Source organism: Balaenoptera acutorostrata, chromosome X (assembly GCF_949987535.1).
Source record: "Balaenoptera acutorostrata chromosome X, mBalAcu1.1, whole genome shotgun sequence".
Lineage (NCBI taxonomy): Eukaryota > Metazoa > Chordata > Mammalia > Artiodactyla > Balaenopteridae > Balaenoptera > Balaenoptera acutorostrata.
This window is the reverse complement of record NC_080085.1, coordinates 128,877,462-128,898,035: the sequence shown is the minus strand read 5'-3', so window position 1 is coordinate 128,898,035 and position 20,574 is coordinate 128,877,462. Positions and strand designations below refer to the sequence as shown.

At 42.0% G+C, this 20,574-nt stretch overlaps 1 long non-coding RNA gene across 6 annotated transcripts in view; it reads right to left on the bottom strand.

The window, feature by feature from the left end:
• The window catches only part of LOC102999910 (uncharacterized), a 187,364-nt gene that overhangs the window by 99,785 nt on the left and 67,005 nt on the right, over positions 1-20,574 (bottom strand). For all 6 annotated transcript variants that reach the window (XR_009006617.1, XR_009006614.1, XR_009006611.1 and 3 more), the window contains 3 exons: positions 5,975-6,101; positions 2,926-3,090; positions 2,727-2,813 (listed from right to left, as the gene is read on the bottom strand). This is a non-coding gene — a long non-coding RNA (uncharacterized LOC102999910). The remainder of the gene's footprint in view (positions 1-2,726; positions 2,814-2,925; positions 3,091-5,974; positions 6,102-20,574) is intronic.

Genomic DNA, 20,574 nt, shown 5'->3' with positions numbered 1-20,574 from the left:
TAAAATTCTATTTGCAGGCAACATAACTGTCTAGACAGAAAATCCCAAGGAATTGACCAAAAAATTTTCTAGAAATAATAAGTGAGTTTACTAAGGTGGTAGGATACAAGGTCAACATACAAAAATCAATCATATTTCTATATACTCCCAATGTTACCACTGGAAACTAAAATTTAAAAATATACACATACACACACACACCATTTACTGTAGCTCGAACAAAATGAAATATACTTATGTGTAAATCTAACAGAATATGCACAGACTCTGTATGCTAAAAACCATAGAACACTGATAGAAGAAATTTTTAAAAGATCTAAATATACAGATAGATACACTGTGTTAATGGATTTAAAGAAACAACATAGTAAAAATGTTAATTCATGCCAAACTGATCTATAAATTTAATGCAATTCCAGTCAATATTCCAACATAACTTTTTTTAGATAAGTAAAATTTATTTGAAAAGCAAAGGAACTAGAAGAGCTAAAATAATTTTGAAAAAGAAGAATAAATTGAAAGAATAACACTATCTGACTTCAAGACTTACTGTAAATCCACACTAATCAAGACAGTGTGGTACTGGCAAAGGGAAGGAGCCATAGATCAATGGAACAGGGAGTCCAGAAATAGACTCACATGAATATGGCCAATTGATTTTTGACAAAGTTGCAAAAGCAATTCAATGGGAAAAAAGTATTTTCAACAAATGGTGCTGAAACATTTTTACACCCATATGCAAAAATATAACCTTGACCTAAACCTCACACTTCACACAAAAATTAACTCAAGGTGGATAATTGATCCAAACGTAAAACATAAAGCTATAAAACTTTTAGAAAAAAAGAACATAGAAGAAACTCTTCATGACCTTGGGTTAGGTAAAGAGTTCTTAGATATGATACCAAAAGCATGATAAACTGGACTTCAAAATTTTAAAGTTTTGCTCTGTGAAAGACACTGTTAAGAGAATGAAAAGACAAGCCACAGGCTGGGAGGAAATATTTTCCAACCACATATCTGACAAAGGACTTGTATTTAATATATAAAGATCTTTCAAAAGTCAACTCTTTATCCTCCTAACCATAAGATCATTCCAATTCAACCTGCCCTCACTGAGCGTGTGCTCTAGGCCAGACCTAGTGCTGGATACTTTCACATCCAGTGTCTCACTGGTTCCTTATACCAACCACAATTTAGGTAGTGATTATTATCGCCATTTTAGGATGAGAAAACTGAGGCATCAGTGATAAACAGAGAAAAAATAATAAGATTGATGGGAAACTGGATAGTAAGGCACTTCAATCTTAATCCCAGATTATACCATTTTGATTTCCCATACTGAGGCCATGTTATGATTCATAGAGTTAGTAAGGGTTTTTAGAAAGAAGAGTTTTCACTGAAATACGTAGCACTCTAGGTAAGAGAAACCCGGTCATCTAAACTGAGCCCAAGTTAGGGGCATTTGCCCAAGTTGTTGGCTTTCATGCCTGCAAGATACAGCAGGAGAGACATCAGGTGATTAAAGGAAAGACTTCCTGGCTGACCAGGGGCTTCCATGTTCCAATATATGGATGGGTGAGCTCATAGAATATTTGTCTTCAGGAGAAGAGATGTTCTCAAGAGTTTCTTTCAGATTAAGAGATGAAGGAGAATGGGGAAAGTAAAACAGAGAAGTCAAAGAAAGAAAATGTATCCAAAATGCCATTTCTTCTGCCTTAGCAAGGTCAGTTCAACAGGTTATCATGCCTTCCCTCTTGCCTCCTTTCTAATTTCATTCTTTAAATCACAGATAAAGTATTTAGCTTCATTATTTTCATTAGATACAATCATTAGTGTGAATCATAGGATCAAAAAGCTCAAGTGCCTTTTGGGAAATTCAACTTAACCAGGTTTTTTCTTCCTCAGTCTCATAATATGAACAGTGATGTGGTGATGGATAATTTGTCTATCCAAGATCATCGACCCCATTGCACCTTTTAAACACCTATCAAAACTGGTGTTGACGGGGCTTCCCTGGTGGCGCAGTGGTTGGGAGTCTGCCTGCCAATGCGGGGGACGCGGGTTCGAGCCCTGGTCTGGGAGGATCCCACATGCCGCGGAGCAACTCGGCCCGTGAGCCACAATTACTGAGCCTGCGCGTCTGGAGCCTGTGCTCTGCAGCGGGAGGGGCCGCGATGGTGAGAGGCCCGCGCATCGCGATGAAGAGTGGCCCCCGCGCTGCGATGAAGAGTGGCCCCCGCTTGCCGCGGCTAGAGAAGGCCCTCGCACAGAGGCGAAGACCCAACACAGCCATACATACATACATACATACATACATACATACATACATTAAAAAAAAAAAAAAAAAAAAAAAAAACTGGTGTTGACGAATGCAAATATTTCATTTGCATTGAATGTCTTCAATTTTAAATAGACCTTATGGCATAAATAATCTAACACTAGACATGATTCTAGTAAGCAGAGGCCAAGCCAAATGGGCTACACAAGTATAAAGGCGTCCCCTGTATTAGGGAGAGTTTGAATCACATCGCATTTGTGTGAAGGTTTTCCATTTGACAGAAATAGATTTAACACAGTCCATTCAAAACAGTCTCATTGCAATTCATTGGGGGCTTTAAGAAAGGTGGAAAACTTTAAACAGGCACACTTTATTCTAAAAACTCTTTGTCGGATACCTGTACACATACAAAGACAACAGTCAATAGCAAGAATAAAGGTTTTACCTCATTTCCACAGTACATTTTTCTTAATATGCCTCCAATCAGCAATGCTCTACCTCTGGAATTCCAAGCTCAACTTGCATCTAAGCACTGTCAAATGAAAAGGAGATAATAAAATTACTAGTGTGTTACAAGGTGATTAAATTTACATAATGACTCTGGATTTGATTAAATGCCAGATCCCCCCTTCAAAAAAAATTACCTGTAGAGGCATTAAATCTTACAGCCACACACTTCACTGCATTTACGCTTTATCCACAGAAGCTCCGGTTTATCTTAGCAGAGATTACTGCCATCCCTCCACAGGAACACAACATGTAGGTAATGCCTGGAAGCTTATTCAGGAGAGTGGCAGGGACTCATGCAGCTGATTTGAAGAATAAATATCAGAAAAATGTGAGAGAGACAGTCATTGTACTCATCCAGAGAAAAGACCGTAGTGCAGACTCAGAGGCAGATCTTTCTACTCTACTAAAAATGGAAGGGCTTCTTAAAATGCTATCCAAATACTTTCTCCCTAAACCCAAGGCTTTCCTCCCATTAACAAACTCTGAGGAGCTCACCATGGGCTTGCTCTTCCAGGAGCACACTGGTGAGGAGTGAGGCCACAGTGTGCCAGGTTTGAAACCATTCCTGTCAAATTGGTAAGACGATTTATGCATGTTCTGTCACCCTAAATATTATCCCACACCAGGATCGCATAGTGGGTTATTTTCTCATTGCTCAGTTGCTGCACAGCCCTGGATGGCAGTCTTTGAAATAAAAACATTCACACAAACAAGTAAAAACAAAACAAAACAAAACAAAACAAAACAAACCTATGCATTATAGTTTTAACAGGCACCAAAGCATAAGGCACTGTGATACAAATTTCGGAATACCTGTCATACCTATTGAAAAAGATTACACAAAAAAGGTGCTCTTGAACATCATTTGCCTCTAGACCAAGCCACTGGAAAGGGGCTGGTACTGGCTCAGAAAAGAAATGTGCCTTACCACTTTTCAATGGAACATTAAGAAAAGGGACTATAGCATCAGCATGTTGTTCATTTACTGGGTCCAAACTGCTTTCGTCGGAGAAAATTGATTACTTCTCTACCAAGACTGATGTAAACTAGTCATTCCACATATTCCTAGCTTCAGTTAACAGAGTCTTCGCTGGGGAAGTATAGAAATCTAAACTCTACCAAAGCTCTTGGTGTTGTTCAATGTTCTACACATCCATCCCCTTCAAGGGATCCTACTGTTTGCTAACCCATGTGCATCAATCCCTTGCTAGTCATTCACTGAGATTTAGAGGTAGCTATGGTCTACCTACAGCCTACCTACAGTGTGCCTGCACTGCATTCAGTGAAGGTAAGACTCGGGTTTCAGGTCAATGCATTATCATTAAATGATAAATAGTAACCACAATTGTGGCAGGCAGGTTGCCTCAGCAACCTGAAACAGTACTTTAGCATATGTCTGACCGACAGTACTTACAAAATAACCTTCTAAAAAGTGCCATTATTGGGCTATTTTTCAAGCATACAACAATTTGAATATAAAAAGACCAAATTTCCAATTGCCAGCACAAAGTAAAGTCTATAAACTAGTGGATTAACATTTTCTAGGCATCTGTTATGGCTCTTAAAAATATGTGTGAGCACAATAAATAGTTTTAAAGGATACAGGATGTCTTTTAGTATTTCCAAAAAATCATATTTGTTAGTTTTTATAATAATCATTTGGAAGGCTAAAACTAAAATTTGTTTTCCTGCAAAATGTTTTTCTTTATCACACCGGTTTATTATGGAAGAGTTGCTGTGAGTCATGAAACTGCCTTGTTCCATTTTTCTTTAAAAAAAAAATCCCCAGGGAACTCAGGGAATTAAACTCATAAATTTAATTTCAATATCTGGTAAGCTGTGAGGACAATTATTAAGGCAGTCATTTGTGAGTACCTAGGGGAAACCCAAGTGATAAACAGTAGTCAATACGGATTCTTCAAACACAAATCATACCAAACAAAGCTAATTCCTGTTCATGATAGGATGACAAGCTGAATGGTGAAAGAGGATGGAACGAAGTTAACATATCTTAGAGAGAGAAGCATCTGATATAATTTCATCTGACGTTCTTATAGGAATACCAGAGAAAGACAATAAATAGAGCTAGTAAAAGAGAAACCTGATGTAACAGCTAGAACTGGTTTAGTATAAACTCAAAGTGAGTGAAACCAATGACAGGGTAGGATAAATTTCAAACGCAATACCACCCAGATCATGAACAACTACTCTCGGGTTATATCAACATGGATTGTAATCTTAGTCAATATAATCAAAGTACATATAGCTACATACACTGTTGGGGAGAGAAATAAATTAAATGCATTATTGATACATTGGAGCTGTTTAAATCAATCGCATGTGTTGTGTATTATAAAGTCAAGTATTTCCCATATAGAGAATCTTCATCAAATGAATACGAATGTAACTGGAAGGTATCTGTCTGTACAAAGAGGCCACTGAGAAGCCCACAGAGACTGTGATGATAGGGAAGAGATTCCTCTTTGTTTAGGGGAGGGTGGTAATCCAAGACTTCTTTTGTCTGCAGAGCAAGTCCATAAATGGTCAGACTTACCTCTCCAGTTGTATTTCCAGACCAGTCGCCATTCCCCTAGGTTTTCACACCTGAAGGCTGTGTGGTTCCTCAGCCTAAACTATCTTTTTTAAAGTGCCATTAAAATGTCTTCCTGTAATAGTCTCATCAACCCTTTAAAACCAAGCTCAAAATCTTCTTTCAAACATAATATTTCCAGATTCCCTAATTAAATTTAATTTTTCACTCCTCCAATACTCCCACAGCACCTTGTTGAAACTTCTGTATATACCTTGATTATTATCTTCCTTGTATGAGAATGAACAGTGTACATGTTGACTTCCCTGTTAGACTGTGAACTCCTGGAGGGTGAGAGCCATGTCTTAGTCATTCTTTATCTTTTTCACAGCAGGTATTCAACAAGTATTTGTTGAATTGAATTGGATTGGAACTGGAATAAACACATCATCTAGACATTTATTATTGAGAAAGTCCCACAATTCCAGGGCAACTGCTATTGGTTTGACCTTTCCCTTTCCAGATTTTCAGGTTTATTTTCCCATGCTTGGAATAAAATAAGACTGAAAACCTGAAAATAAGTAAGTAAATAAATAAATACTCTTCCAACTATTCAATTTCTATCAGACAGTTAAGAAATGAAAGGCATTTACCTGACATCTGGAATGGTCTTTCTTTTGGACTCCAAGGGACTTAGAAATTCCCAATTCAGTGAGTGGGCCATGACGTCCAGATTCTGAATCCCCAAAACATGAAGGCAAGGCAGTTGGAGAATTAGGACTGGAGATCAACGGAAAAAAAAAAAAAAAAAAAAAGAGAGAGAGAGAGACCAGAATAGAAATCATCTCCTAGTTACCACGTACTTTATCTTGGACACCTCAGTCAGATCAATCTGAATTCCAAGAGGCAACACCCAGGGAAGGCAGCATTGGTAGGGAAAGTGGAGAACTCTGATCTGGAAAATAAAATGAAAGACCACTTCCCTCTTGTAGATTGGCGTTTTTGGTCAAAGTAGGGGTTGTAAGCCTGGGTCTTTAACTGAGGTGGAGCATGAAGAGATTAAACAAAAATGCCTAATAGCTGCTGATTCTGCCTGAGGTCTTCTAACAGTATTACACAGGAAGGACTGTGGGGCTTCATAATGTGGGAATCCCTTTTCAGCGAATTGTAAGCAGGAAGTGCTTCCTCCCACCCAAGATCCCCTCCATGGTTTAGCTCCTAAGAATATGCTATTCCAGCATGCAAGAATTCAGCGCCACCCTCTTGCACAGAGCCTGGCATGCAGCACATACTCAGGAAGTGGATGTTGCGGCCTGTCCTTAGAGAAGCACAGGCTCACAGATAAACTAGGGTTGCTCTGTAATGACTGGCTAGCCAAGAAGTACTTGCTGACTTAGGGAGACAGTACATGTGCTGGTTAAAAGCACAGCTTCTAGGGTCAGATGAACCTGGGTTCAAATACCAGCTCTTCCACCTACTAGCTGTGTGACCTTGGACAATGTCCTTAACTTTTCTGTGCCTCATCTATCATTTGGGTATAATTATTGCACATCCCTCATGAGTTTGTTGTGAGGATTAAAGGAAATGACACATACAAGTCTGATGTACAATAAGTGTTCAAATAAGGGTGTGCTAAAATTAACAGTTCTTTGAGGGAGGACTCCAATTGTACATGGCCAAATGAAAACTAGTAAGGACAGAACATGTCCAAATAAGCAAGAACTTTATAGTCAATGAGGCTAGACCAGAAAATATAGGCTGGACTTCCCTGGTGGCACAGTGGTTAAGAATCCGCCTGCCAATGCAGGGGACACGGGTTCGAGCCCTGGTCCGGGAAGATCCCACATGCCACGGAGCAACTAAGCCCGTGCGCCCCAGCTGCCGAGCCTGCGCTCTAGAGCCCACGTGCCACAACTACTGAGCCTGAGTGCCACAGCTACTGAAGCCCACGTGCCTAGAGCCAACGCTCCGCAACAAGAGAAGCTACCTCAATGCCCGTGCACCGCAACGAAGAGTAGCCCCCGCTTGCCACAAAGAGAAAGTCCACACGCAGCAACGAAGACCCAGTGCAGCCTAAATAAATAAATAAATAAATTTATTTTTAAAAAATGAAAATATAGGCTGAAGCTGAAGGAGAAACTCTTATGAAAAGGAGGAAAGAAACTGTCATCAAGTGTTGAGACAAGCCCTGGAGGCTGGATTGGCAGCTCTCTTGAGAGTGGTCCAAGGCCAGAGTGGATAAATGGTGTGCAGGCAGGGAAACTGATCAAGCTAATTTTGATTTCCCTGAAGCATCTGCAAGCCATTGGAATCCTTCAAGTGTTGGAATGCATAACTGGGTAACACCCTCAATATAGAGAAAAGGTAAAAGAAACCTGAGGACAGTGAATGAAAATTGAGTTTATACATTAAAAAAATCGGCCATATTTAGTGCCCTCTATAGAAAACTCATCAAAACCTCAGGGCTTTCCTAAAGTCACGTTTAACCACGCAGCCTTAAAGGGAATCAGCAGGACTGCATGTACTGACGTGGCAAGTGCGCCAAGATATATATACGTAGAAGTGAATCTACAAAACTGTTTCTAGCTCTAGTCAGTGTTTCCTGAAAAAGCATATATGTGTATGTATGAACCTATATGTATATAGTTGCATAAATGTATACATACATACACTTCTGTATGCATAGAAAAGTTCTGGAAGGATACACAAGAAATTGTTACTGATGATTATGCCTAAGGAGTGAGACTAGGGGCGTGAAGGGGCTCTTCATTTCATATCCTTTTGTACTGTTTGCATTTTTACTATGAATATGTATTACATTTATAATTTAAGAAGGAACAAGACAGAAGAGAATAACTAAAACCTCAGACTATTGTACGGTGCTTTGCATGAAGTAGAACCCAGTAAATGCTTGAATGAATGGATGAAGGTCACTCAATTGTCCCATCAGTTGGTATATGAGAAGGGAGAAAAGGATATAAAAAGAAAAGAAATAAAAGGGGGAGAATATAGAGATCACAGAAGCAGCCTGGAGCAGTTTTCACTACCTCAAAAGAGGAAAACTAGAAGGAAAGCTACCAAAGGAAGGAGCTGATGAATACCTTCCCTGCCCCAGTGGCACCTGTTGGCCAAGATTCCAATGTACTTGGCAAATACTGTCCACAGACCTATGAGAGGGTGTAAACAGAAGGCTCTTTAAGGAGCTGATCAAAGCTGGGCTGTGCTCCAAACAGGGAAGGAGCGGGTCAGAAGTTAATGTCCTCCTCCTGGCCACAAAAGATGCTTTGCCATGAGGATGCATCTCAGTAAGGAGCCCAGGGACTCCATGGAAAGTGCAGTAAAACATCCCATATTGGTAATGATATATGCCATTTGCAGAACACTACGCTCCCAAATATGAGAGTTTATTTTAAAAAGTCCTCCCGCAAAGAACAGTACAAATTAAAGGTAGAAAACCCTATTAGGTCATCCACTTTCTCCTAAAGGCCTAATGCAGACGATATTCTGCCATATAAATCTTAACGCTTTCAATGATGTATGAGGAGGATTTACACTAACATCCTAAATGGAAAACACAGGCACAAAGCGGCAATACTGACTGCAAAGGAAAGAGAGTTACCTTTACTGATTCATCCTGAACTCTGAACTGCCAGGATGTTTTTTAATTTATATTTTTTCAAAGAATTACAACTTCATTGTAGGTTTAATGGATGGAGCTATCAGAGTCAAGTTAAAACAAATGAACACATATGGCATTTTCATTGATCAATTCAATTTAGTATGCTCATGGGAGACAACTAAATTCCTCAGCAAATATGGGGAGAAATAGGGAGATCTGGTGAACAGCAATCCAAGTGTGCCTTTATTTGAACAAGGGCAAATACTCTTTGGTCAAGGTGGTAAGGTGGCTGGACAGTGCTATGGCTTTCTTGCCATTAGAGAATTCCCTAGGAAAGCTAATTAGCTCTCCAGTGAAACTCACTTACACTGATCAGCTTCAACTCTGTGATTTAGCAGTGAGGGCCCTTATAAATATGTTTTAAAATTTTCTTTTACTTTACTTTTCAGACTCTTCTCTTTTCCTTCCTTGTGATCCAGCTGGGAAAAATAGGAACGTTTCCTAACTTTGGGACAATTACTCAACAAATGACCTATAGTAAAACCACAAGGGGAATTCAGACTTCTTTTTCCTTCTCCTTTCTTTTCTTCCTTACTTATTGTCTGGCCATCTGAACGATCAGCCTGGCTGTACCACCAACTTGCTGTGTGGCCTGGAGAAGCGGCTTCTCCTCTCTAGGGCTCATCTGTACAATGAGGAGCTAGACCAAACGAGCAGTCACTTTCGATGGCATTGACTCGATTAAGTCTGAGTGAGAGGACTCTCAGAAGTCCTTCTTGACCCCATTATCAGCCGGAAAGAGCTGGAAGCCCTCTCTAGTCAGATCCCCAACCCCTGGTGGAGGATACCCAGCCTTCAATGTTCTCCCAGGGGAGTAAAACTTCTCTGGTGTAAAAGTGAGAGCCTTCCACTGAGGCTTTGGGTTGACCTCTCAGGAATCTGTGTCGATAGAGGTTGTACCAACCAGCTTCTGTGGCACAATAGATACTCACTTGGTAGACAGAGCAGAGACTCAATTAATACTTTGTGACTGACCGACAACTTCAGTAAAAGAACTCACAATGACCACACACTTAAGGCTCTCAATGATCCTGCAACTGTCTCTGCCCTAAGCTACACTGCCATCTTTATGTGTCTGTCTCAGTCAGGGTTCTCCAGAGAAACAGACCAATAAGATAGATAGATACAGATGTGTATATACACATACCGATAATATATAAATATACACATATAAATACATATCTACACATATACATGTATATATAAATACACACACACGCACACATATATATATATGGAGAGAGGGAGAGCAGGGCAGTATTTGAAGGACTTGTTTCACATAGCTGTAGGGGCTAACAAGCCTGAAGTTCGTAGTGCAGGCTGACAGGTAAGAAATTCAGGTAAGAATTCATGCTGCAGTCTTGAGTTCAAAATCTGTGGGGGCAGGCCAGGCAGGTTGGAAACTCAGGAAGGGTTTCTATGTTACAATCTTGAAGCCGAATTCCTCCTTCTTTGGGAAACCTCGGTCTTTCATCCTAAGGCCTTCAACTGATTGGATGAGGCCCACCCACATCATGGAGGGCAATTTGCTTTACTCAAAGTCAACTGATTTAAATGTTAATCACATATAAAAAAATATTTTCACAGCAACATCCAGACTAGTGTTTGACCAAACAACTGGGCACCACAGCCTAGCCAAGTTGACACATAAAGTTAATCATCACAGTGTCCAAATGCAGCCTGCCTTTGCTGCTCACCTAGGCCACTTACCACTCTCCTTTGAATTGGGTTTACCTTGGGCTAGCTGATACTGGCCTTGTACCCTTTCCCTGGTCCCCAAATCCTGCCAGACCTTATAAGAATAATCCCTCACATTCGTTCCACTCTTCTTTTAACTGCTATTAACTGCTTCCAAAATAGCTTCAGTCTGAGCTGCTAGACCAGCAACAGCAAGTGCCAAACAAAAAGAAGGCAGTAGCCCCTGTACTCTAGCTCAGGAAATTCCTCTCCACTCAGGAAATTCCTCTCCTTCAAACTTCCCTGTGCGTCGGCTCTGCTGGCTCCCTAAAGCACTTGGCTTTGTATTCTATCTCCCCAGCCTTCTCTGGCTCCGTGTCAGGCCACTTGCCTTATTTCTGACCTGCTATTCCCTCAGTGATCCCAATCTTTGCTGTCCCCCAACACTGGGCAAGAGGTTCCATGTCTATGGCTCCCACCCAACTGGGAAGGAAGACCGAATTATCTGTATGATGCATTACAGTTCTTAGAACACTTTCATGTCCACTGTCCACTAACTGGCATTCTTGACACCACCCTGAGAGCTTATAAATGAGCAAAGATATTATCTCCACAAAGCCTCATTTGGCAGATGAGGAAACAGGTTCAGAAAGAATAAGTCCTCGGCACAAGGGCATATAGCTAGCCACCACGCATGCCCCTGCTATGGGGGCTGGGATTCTGGGTTATTTCATCAAGCCAGATGCACGTTTGCAAGGAACTGAATACTACTAGGCTGACTACTAATAACAATAACAATCTCACCTTAGATTCACATGCAGCTTTGCTTCTCAAAAGATCTCAAGGACATTTTTCACCTTTCGCCTAATTATCTCTTTCTGGCTCAAAAATTCGCAACAGCATCTCTTCTCCCTCACTGTCCATCTCATAATTTTAACTTGAATTTATCCTACAAAGTCATTGACTGCAAAGTTTTATAAGGCTGTTTGTTAACTGGCACACAGTGGGTGAGTCTGGACACAGCAGTTTCCATACTGAGGGATGGGCCCAGGTAGGAAAACCTGGCCCAAGAAATGCCCACAAAGACTTTGTAGGCTCTAACTGGAAATTGGCTGGGGTTGGGATAGACCAAGCTGGGGAGATCCAGGACCCAGAGACCAGATAGGCCCAGGAAGGCTCTAAGGGTAGGATCTCCAATGACATACGAGAAGTAGAGGCTAATAGGCAGCATCAGGAAGGCCTGGAAGTGAGTAACAGGGCAATGTCCCCACAGAGCAGATGGAGACACCTTAAGAGGGTCTTGTAATAAGCAGTAGACAGAGGTCCAAGCAAGGCGGGCAGCAGCTTCAGTGAGAGCCAGTAGCAAGCAACAAGGGGCTGTGCTGGACAGTACGGAGGAGGCATTGTGGAGTCTCAGACACAAGCTATAGACAAAGATCTCTGCAGGCTGATGCGCAAATCCAGAGAGGTCTGGCAGTGGCCAGGCTCAGACCTGAAGACTGAAAAGAGCAGCAGAATTCCAGTTTTCAAAGGACAAGGACACCTAGTATGAAGCTAAGGCAGGGGCCTAGGCTCTCTGGTAAAAGAAGAGTGGGTAACAGACAAACAATGAGCTCCTGGGCGTGGAGGAGAAGGCAAGGGGTTGGCCACGGGAAGATATCAAGAATCGATTTATTAGGACTGAGGCACAGAGTCTGAGAAGAACTTACAGCTACGCTGCCTCAATGACCCTGGGCCCTTTATGTCTCCCTTGAATACAGACAGGATGGGGCTCAGAGCCTTGCTGAGTGCGGCGATGGCCTACCTCTGGAGGCCACATAGGCCCAGCTGTGGGTAAAGGAGGTAAAGGAGAACTGAAAGAGCATGAAGCCAATAACCGATCTCCTTATAGGGCTGGGGGAGTGGAGACAGCACTTCCCTGACCAGAGGAAAACCTGTAAGAAAACCCCCACTCGTACATGTCACCACCTCCCTGATCCAGGGATCTCGTGATGTGACTCTCTCTTTCTCATTCCACAGGGTGTCAGTAAGTACCCTCCAGAGCCAAAGCAGGGAGAAACTTAACCCTAAATATTCCAGAAGCCTAGAATGGGAGAGCTGGAACAGTTCAGCTTCCAGCACTAAAAATATGGGGAACCTGAGACCCAGAGTCCCTTTAGAGACCTGCCCAAGATCGCATAGTGATTTAATAAAAGAGGCTGGGACTCAGGTCTCCTAACTCTGCCCGAAGTTATTTCCATTAAATCCCAAAGATGAATATTCCAACACCGGTACAAATCCGAAGATAGCTTTATGGTAGCCCAATTTCCATCCATGCCTTGGACAATCAAGCTGATTTATCTCATTTGGTTTCAAAACACACATTTATAGATGTAGATCAATAGGGAGTAGGGAGACTTCAGCAGCCATTATATATAATAAATTAACTTTCCTTCCATAGCCTGACTTACACTGTCATTTGAAAAATAAAGGAAATACCTACAATATGCACCTCACCACAAAGTGTGCTATATTTAGTAAATTTCAGTAGCATGTTAATCTCAAAATTCCAGTATTTCCCTGTTGCTATAGTTATGGCATCTGGTTAAATCAGAGTTCAGCTGCTTTGGGCAATGCTAACACTGATTCCAGCCAACTTTGTGCTTTGTTTCTAATGTACTATGAGGAAAATGGGAGCAAAACACTCACTTTCTCTCCTACCCCTTCCCAGGAGCAAAGCCCCTTAGCTAGTCTGGGTTAAGCAACATATTGACTCCCCAGCTAGCACCAATACAACTGGAACCAGTGAGTCCCCAGGCACTGATTTGATGATGCAAGCAGCTCCAGGTCTATAGTGGGGAGTTACTGTGCTCTGGACGTGCTAATATGCCAAAGCTATAATCTGCTCACCCAGAGAATTTTGATGCCTAGTATACAGTTGTCCCCCGGTATCCACCCCCACCCGCAGATACCCAAATCCGGGGATGCTCAAGTCCCTTATATAAAATGGTGAAGTACAGTCTGCCACTTGTATCCATGGGTTCCACATCCTCAGCATACACGGAGGGCTGACTGTGGCTGGATGTTTGAGTGTCAATTCCTTTTACAAACATATACCATTTGAGGATTCCTGGACAGGACAAAATGTGGGCTTTTAAATAGAGTCATCACTTTGAGCCACACAGCCTTCCATTTTTGAATTTTCATTTTGAACTCCTATTATTTGAGAGCTTCTTTTGCTTGCTTTTCAAGACAAGTTGTCTTACGTAGGTTTCTTAGGTCTAAACACTGGGCCCATTAATGGGCTCTAACCTCTCTACATAGGTCTCTGTTTCCCTTACTCTGAATAGTGACTTGGTCTCCAAATGTTATTCTGAACATTTACGGCCATCATAAACACACGTGACAGAGTATTTCCAAAGTGTGACAATAAAATCAATATCATATAAATTATGGCATGGATTTGAAATGGCAGGCCATCCTTTAGGATTGAAACATAGAGTTAGGCCCATTTTTTAAAAGGGCATTTAGCAGGTTTTTTATAATCCTTTCTCGCAGATGTTAATTTTCCCGTGTACGTTTCACGGGTACATATTTTCTGGAAACTATAATCTGTATCTGAGTTTAAATGGACTTTTCAAAAAACCATTCATACACAGATACTGAGATTATTCTACTGATGTCTAAACATATTGGTGATGGATACTTGTGAAGAAGTTCTGATAGCAGACTCTTGAATAACCCTACAGAAGCATGTTTTCAAAATGGTCCCTCCTTTCTCTGACTATCTTGGAGTGGGATGCCCTCTTGATGGACCAACATGCACTGGTTTCTGGTAAAATGACTATAGAGCTTATGCACTGTGCTACATTCATTTCGTCTGGGCTGGCAGACACAACTATGATAAATGACTCTGCCTTTGAGATTGAAGATTATCATCTGGTCACGCTGGTAAGCCCTCACTTGGCTCTGAAAGTCCGTCACAGAGACAGAACCAGGGGCAGGACATCTTCACACAAGGCCAGTGGCTCGTCTCAGTTACTGTAGCTTCCACCTGGAAGCCCTCAGCTTGAGAGGGACCTAGATTCATGGGAGGTCTGCTACTGTGAACTTTTGGGGGACTACATAAATATGAAATCTGGAGACTGGCACCCTTTATTTTTTTTTTCAAATAAAAAATATCCACGGAATCTTAGCAATAGCTCCCGATTGTCAACACTTGAAAATTCATGTACACTGCTCACACGTCAGGAGGCATTCTACCATTTTGAATTTCTATTTATACTGATATTGCAACAGTATGATTACAGGGCCTCAGTAGTTTCATCACACAATAATATGCACTATTGGCCAATTTTTCCATTCCTATTTCTAAATGTCTTACCAACATTCCCATGTTATTAAAACATTCAGTGTACAAATTCTTGCCCTAATGGGGACTTATCCTCACTGATGTTCACATCAATTCAAAACTCAAAGTGACATGAACTGCTAAGTCTTTGGTGAATGTGGCAGGGGTGCTTTGGAGAGCAATACAAGAATCTCAAAAACTTTCTCATGTAATTACACACCCTTTGAAATATATTTCAGAGTGAAATATAATTTGTTGACAATGATTAGAGAGAAGATAGTAAGAGAGTATCCTTTATTAGCTGGCCCTTGCTTGTCTTCCAAATTAAGGGAACACATGGTAGAGAAGAAAAGCACTGAACTAGAAATCAGAAGTCCTAAGTTAGTCTTGGCTCTGCCAACGACCAGCTGTGGGACATTGGGCATGTCTCCTGCCCCTTCAAACCTCACTCCTCCCATCTGTAAAATGATGGACTTGGAACGGCTCATCTCTAAAGGCCTTTCCTACTCCAGAGTCTGTGCTTTCCTAACATTTTCATTCTGCAAGTCATAGTGAGAGTTATCTCCCGTTTTCTGATATCCATGCTAATGGTATCACTACCAACCCTAACCGATTCAAGGCTTAAGCTTCTGAAATCGTGTTACCAGACTGGTCTTTATTACCTCTTTCTCAAATACTTCCATATTATTCCTTTCCAAGTTGACTTTAATACGAGGTTCCTTTCATTGAGCTTATCTGGACCAATAAAAAATCACAAGGGAAGAAACTGACACACTTTACTCCACAGGAAGCCTTTTGTGCCCTCTGGGATGATAGATGGGTAGAAAACAATGTCAACCAGCTGAAGGAACTTTAAATGTTTACTCTAGACAAGAGAAGACATAGAAGTATATGAAAGCTGTTTTTAAGTATGTGAAGAGCTTTCACATTGGCAAAGGATTAGCCTTGGCCCGTGTGGCCCCAAGGAATTTAGTCTAGGACCAAGTAGTAGAAGATACTAGTTGATGGATTTTGGTGCAGCCTAAAGAAGAACTTTTAATAGAACAACCTGTAGATGAAGCAAGCTGCCATGAGATATAATGGGCACCCTGTCACTGGACGTATTCAAAGAAGAGCCAGACCATCACATGTAGGGATGAAACCGAAGGTACTTAGTTAGCCTAGGATAGCTGACCTTTGCAGCCCCTTCCAACTCTGAAATTCTGTGGGCTCATTTCCACCCTCACCCCCCTCCTCCATCTTCCACCCTCTCATTTCCTCCACTTCCCTCCCCAGCCACCCCAAGTAGTCAGTCAGGTCATCTAAGTGCACTCCTCCTCTCTATCCCCACTGTCCCTGCCCAGGCTCAAGCCCCCATCCTTTCTCACTTGGGACCTAACAAAAGAAACAGCTGGTAACTGGTACCCCAGCTTGCAGTCCCTCTCCCTCCGTCGGATTTCCACACTGCTGCCATGATAATCTAAAATTTTTAAAATTGGCAACATCACTTCCATACTTAAAGCTCTCCAGGGCCCTCCTGTTATCTTACAGGAAAAAAAAAACCCAAATTTCTTAGCATAGAATGTGTCTTTCAAAGCCTGTCTTTCGCCTACTTTTCCAGCCACACACTTCATGCCTTAGTCAAAATGGACTCTTCACCTTTGTCAGAATACGCCAGGGCACTTTTGCAATTCTGCACTCTTCTGATATTTTTTTCCCTCTGCTTCGAATGCCCTTCCCTCTCTTGCCTATCTGAGAAACTCCCATACAACCTTCAAAGTCTAGCCCAGTGTTCTGTAGGGATTTATCACCTCCCCAGATAGAACTAATTGCTCCTTTATCGGTATGATGCTACCATTTTCTAAATACCTCAACACGTCTTACTCTCTGAAGATGCATTTGGTGAACTGTGCATGTGGCCACGTCTAGAAACAAAGAATGCAGATGTGCCCTAAATGAATTCCCAATCGACTGGATTTAATCTTCTATGTGGCACTGCTGAGTTTGTAAACTATTTAGCTTCTTCAATAATACTTCTTTATGCTTTGGTTTCAATTCAATTTCTAGACGCTGAGGATGGAAAGGCTTTATTATTATGACTTTTTCTGAGAATTTTAAAACATTAGTTGCCAGAGCATCCTGAGGAGAAAGATGTTGTTGTGAAGAAAAATGCAAATGGCTTGCTCATGGAATGCAGTGAGTCAGTGGCAGATGAACAGGCGTAATTTAATTTTGCAGGGTTAGACAACACAGAATGGAAATAGAAACTAGAAATGCTTTTCTCTTTCTAAACGATGAATTCTACTTCTTCCTGTTCCAGATAAGGGTCTTCCTAGGTCAGGGCAGCAGGTTGAGAGCAGGTGAGAAGTAGAGAATGATGAAGCCACAACAGGGGAGCAGAGAGAGATGATTCCAGAGAAATGAACAGAAAGCAAAAGGACGCAAACTGGTGAGCAGAGTCAGATGATAAGCCCCAAGACCTTGCAAATATCTACATTTATGCTTATGTGTGTAAGACTCACTCTGGAGGGAACCCCAAGAAGGTGGCTGTACCAGTTGCCTCTGGAGGAGGGAACTAGGGGACATAGGATCACTAGGAGAAGGGGACTTACATTTCACTTAATATGCTTATTTTATTTGCATTTTTATCATGTGTTTTCTTTTACAACAAAAAAGCATATAATAAGGATAGACGTCAGCGACTGTGAATAGTGAAAATGTTGAAGGAACAGCACAAGATACTCACAGGCCAGATAAACCAGCAAGGCTGTCCTACCTAAGCAAACAAGGCAGGCCAGAGAACAAGTCAAGGCCCCTGCCCTTGACCCTGACCCTAAGGGCAGTGCTGCCCAAACTGCAGGTACCTGTATTTATTCACTTCCTACCTTGCTGCAAATTAATTCCGAGCAAGCCTGATCTAGATGCCTACAGGTCTAGCTGAAAATACCTTGCTGGGCAGAACATGAGGGAGGGAGCAAATGGAGTTTCCTGGCAGTGTGATGGTTAATTTTATGTGTCAAATTGACTGGGCTATCAGATGACCAGATATCTGATTAAACATGATTTCTGGGTGTATCTGTGAGCGTGTTTTTGGAAGGTATTAGCATTTGAATGGGTAGACTGAGTAAAGAAGACGGCCCTCCCCAATGTGGGTGGACATCATCCAAGCCAATGAGGGCCTGAATAGAACAAAAAGGCAGAGGGAGGTTGAATTCAATCTCTGCCTGACTGATTGAGCTGGGGCATCAGTCTTCTCCTGCCTTTGGTTCTCCTGGTTCTCAGGCATTCAGACTCAGACTGAAATCTACACCATTGGCTTTCTGGTTCTCAGGCCTTCATACTACACCTCCGGCTTTATCCAGGTCTCCAGCTTGAACGTGGCAGATTGTGGAACTTCTCCTATTGATTCTGTTTCTCTGGAAAACCGTACTACAGACTGCTTTGATAATTGGGTTCTTCAGTGTACATTATGTTCTTGCATATGCTCTTGAAAAAGGTCTGATAAAATTTTCTAAAAATCTATTGCGACAATGGTCACTTAAACAATGATGGCTACTTATGCCCTATATGTTGACTCAATCCCATCTTAGTGACAGATACAATACATGCCATGTGACCAGAGTCCAGAAGCTCTGGTAATGGTGTGGTCAAGGCCAGCCCTAGAAGAAAATCACCATCACCATCTACAAAAACACCCTAAAAGAAAATGATGTACTGAAGGGAAAGGCATCAATGTCTGCTTTGAATACAAAAGTCAATACACCATTATGGAACATGTGAGGGAACTGCCTTTTTCTTAGCAATTACATGGCAGGCACTATAGTTAAAACACTCTACCAAGTTGTGATTATTACCCCCATTTTTACAGCTGAGAAAATTACGCGCAGAGAGATAAAACTAGCAAGTAGAAGAGTCCCTTCAAAGCCAATTATGTCTGATTCCAAAGACTATGCCTTTTTTGTTCTAAGAAACCAGGATCTAGAAATCACATTCTGTGCAGGAAAAGCCAATACTGGAAGGAGAATCTACCAGAACCGATCAATAGAGCTGTCAGCTAGGTCCACCAGAAGGTGGTAGAGGGCAAGGCGTGTCTGCTCAGGACAGGTCTAGGACAAGGTCCCCAGTCAAGGGCTGCCAAAAATTATTCCAAAGGACGGGACCTGGGCAGCAGGATACTGAAATTCATCCATCAAGAGGGTCATGATAGCTGAAATCAAAGGTTAACAAGGGAGAAGACCAAACCTTGATGTGAGAGGTACCATCTTGCAGCTCCAGACATCAGACTGACCCAGGGATAAACAGAGGCAAGCATAATCTGGCTGGCAAGAAAGGGGTTGGACTGGGCCCAGATGTTGGCTCTGCCCCCATTGTTCCTTATGGAACAGGATCATGGCCCGGCTTGGTAAAGTCTTAGGGAGGGCTCTAACAATAAAAAAAAAATGACATTCTGGTGACGTAAGTTTATCCACATGTTCAACTAATACACCACCACCATTCATTCATGTACTTACTAAACATTTATGGAGGTGCTATTATATACTAGGCACCATGCCAACAACAGGGACAATGGCACAGTCCCTATCACCACCTGTGTGGCTCAGAGTTGGGCATTTTTGGAACACTCAGTGCATTTGGAATGATTCTTTCAATATCTGCCTTCACCTGGGAGAGCCATGTATGTCGGGAGAGACATGTATCTGGGAGCGGGAAGGCAGTTGGAAAATCAAAGATTACGGTAAAATATGATAAGTATAATAATGATGGAGATAAGCCAGGGGTAGGGGTGGCTAAGGGAGATCAGAGGAAGACATCTAAATCCAACTGGGATAAGGACGGTCAAGAAAAGTTTTCCAGGAAGGAGGGGCTCCTCACACTGAATTCTGAAGAGTAAGTAGAAGTTAGCAAAATAAAGAAGAGGGGGAACTGTCCCAGTGGATGGAACAGCAATGCCAGTATTCTGACTGAACAAGCCTAATAATTAGTAATCACTTAGCAAACCCTCATCTCAGTCAAACAATTGGATTTTAGCCAATCAGAATGCTGGAGGCCGCTGCGGTGGACACGAGGCTGTGCACCACGCCCTGTGAGCATGTGCTAGCCAGCAGAGTTGGCTGGTTTTTCTGGTGCAATATGGAACACTGAGCAAGGGGTAGGGGGCGTCACAGGAACTCTCCAGGAGAACACAGGGGAACAACCCTAGGCTCTCTGCCGCTTAGTCATGAAACGGCAGTCCTATACAACTCAACAGGCTTTCTAGTCATTTCTTCAAGGTGGCCTGGATTGTTTGTTGACCAGTTTGCTTCCTGCTCCAATGGCATATAATCTTCTCAAGGAGAGCAGCTCTGTCTGTGGTGTTAAAGATATCTGCCAAGTCATTGCTATTTCTTTCATTGAGAAGTGGAATGTAATCACCTCCCCTTGAATCTGGGTTGGCCCTTAGTGTCTTACTTGACCAAGAGAACACGGTGGAAATGACTTTCTGGGACATCAGAGGCTGGGTCATAAAAAGCCATGAATCTTCCACCTGGATCACTAGAACACTTGCTCTTAGAGCCCAGAGCTTCCACGTGAGAACACCAATCGCACTG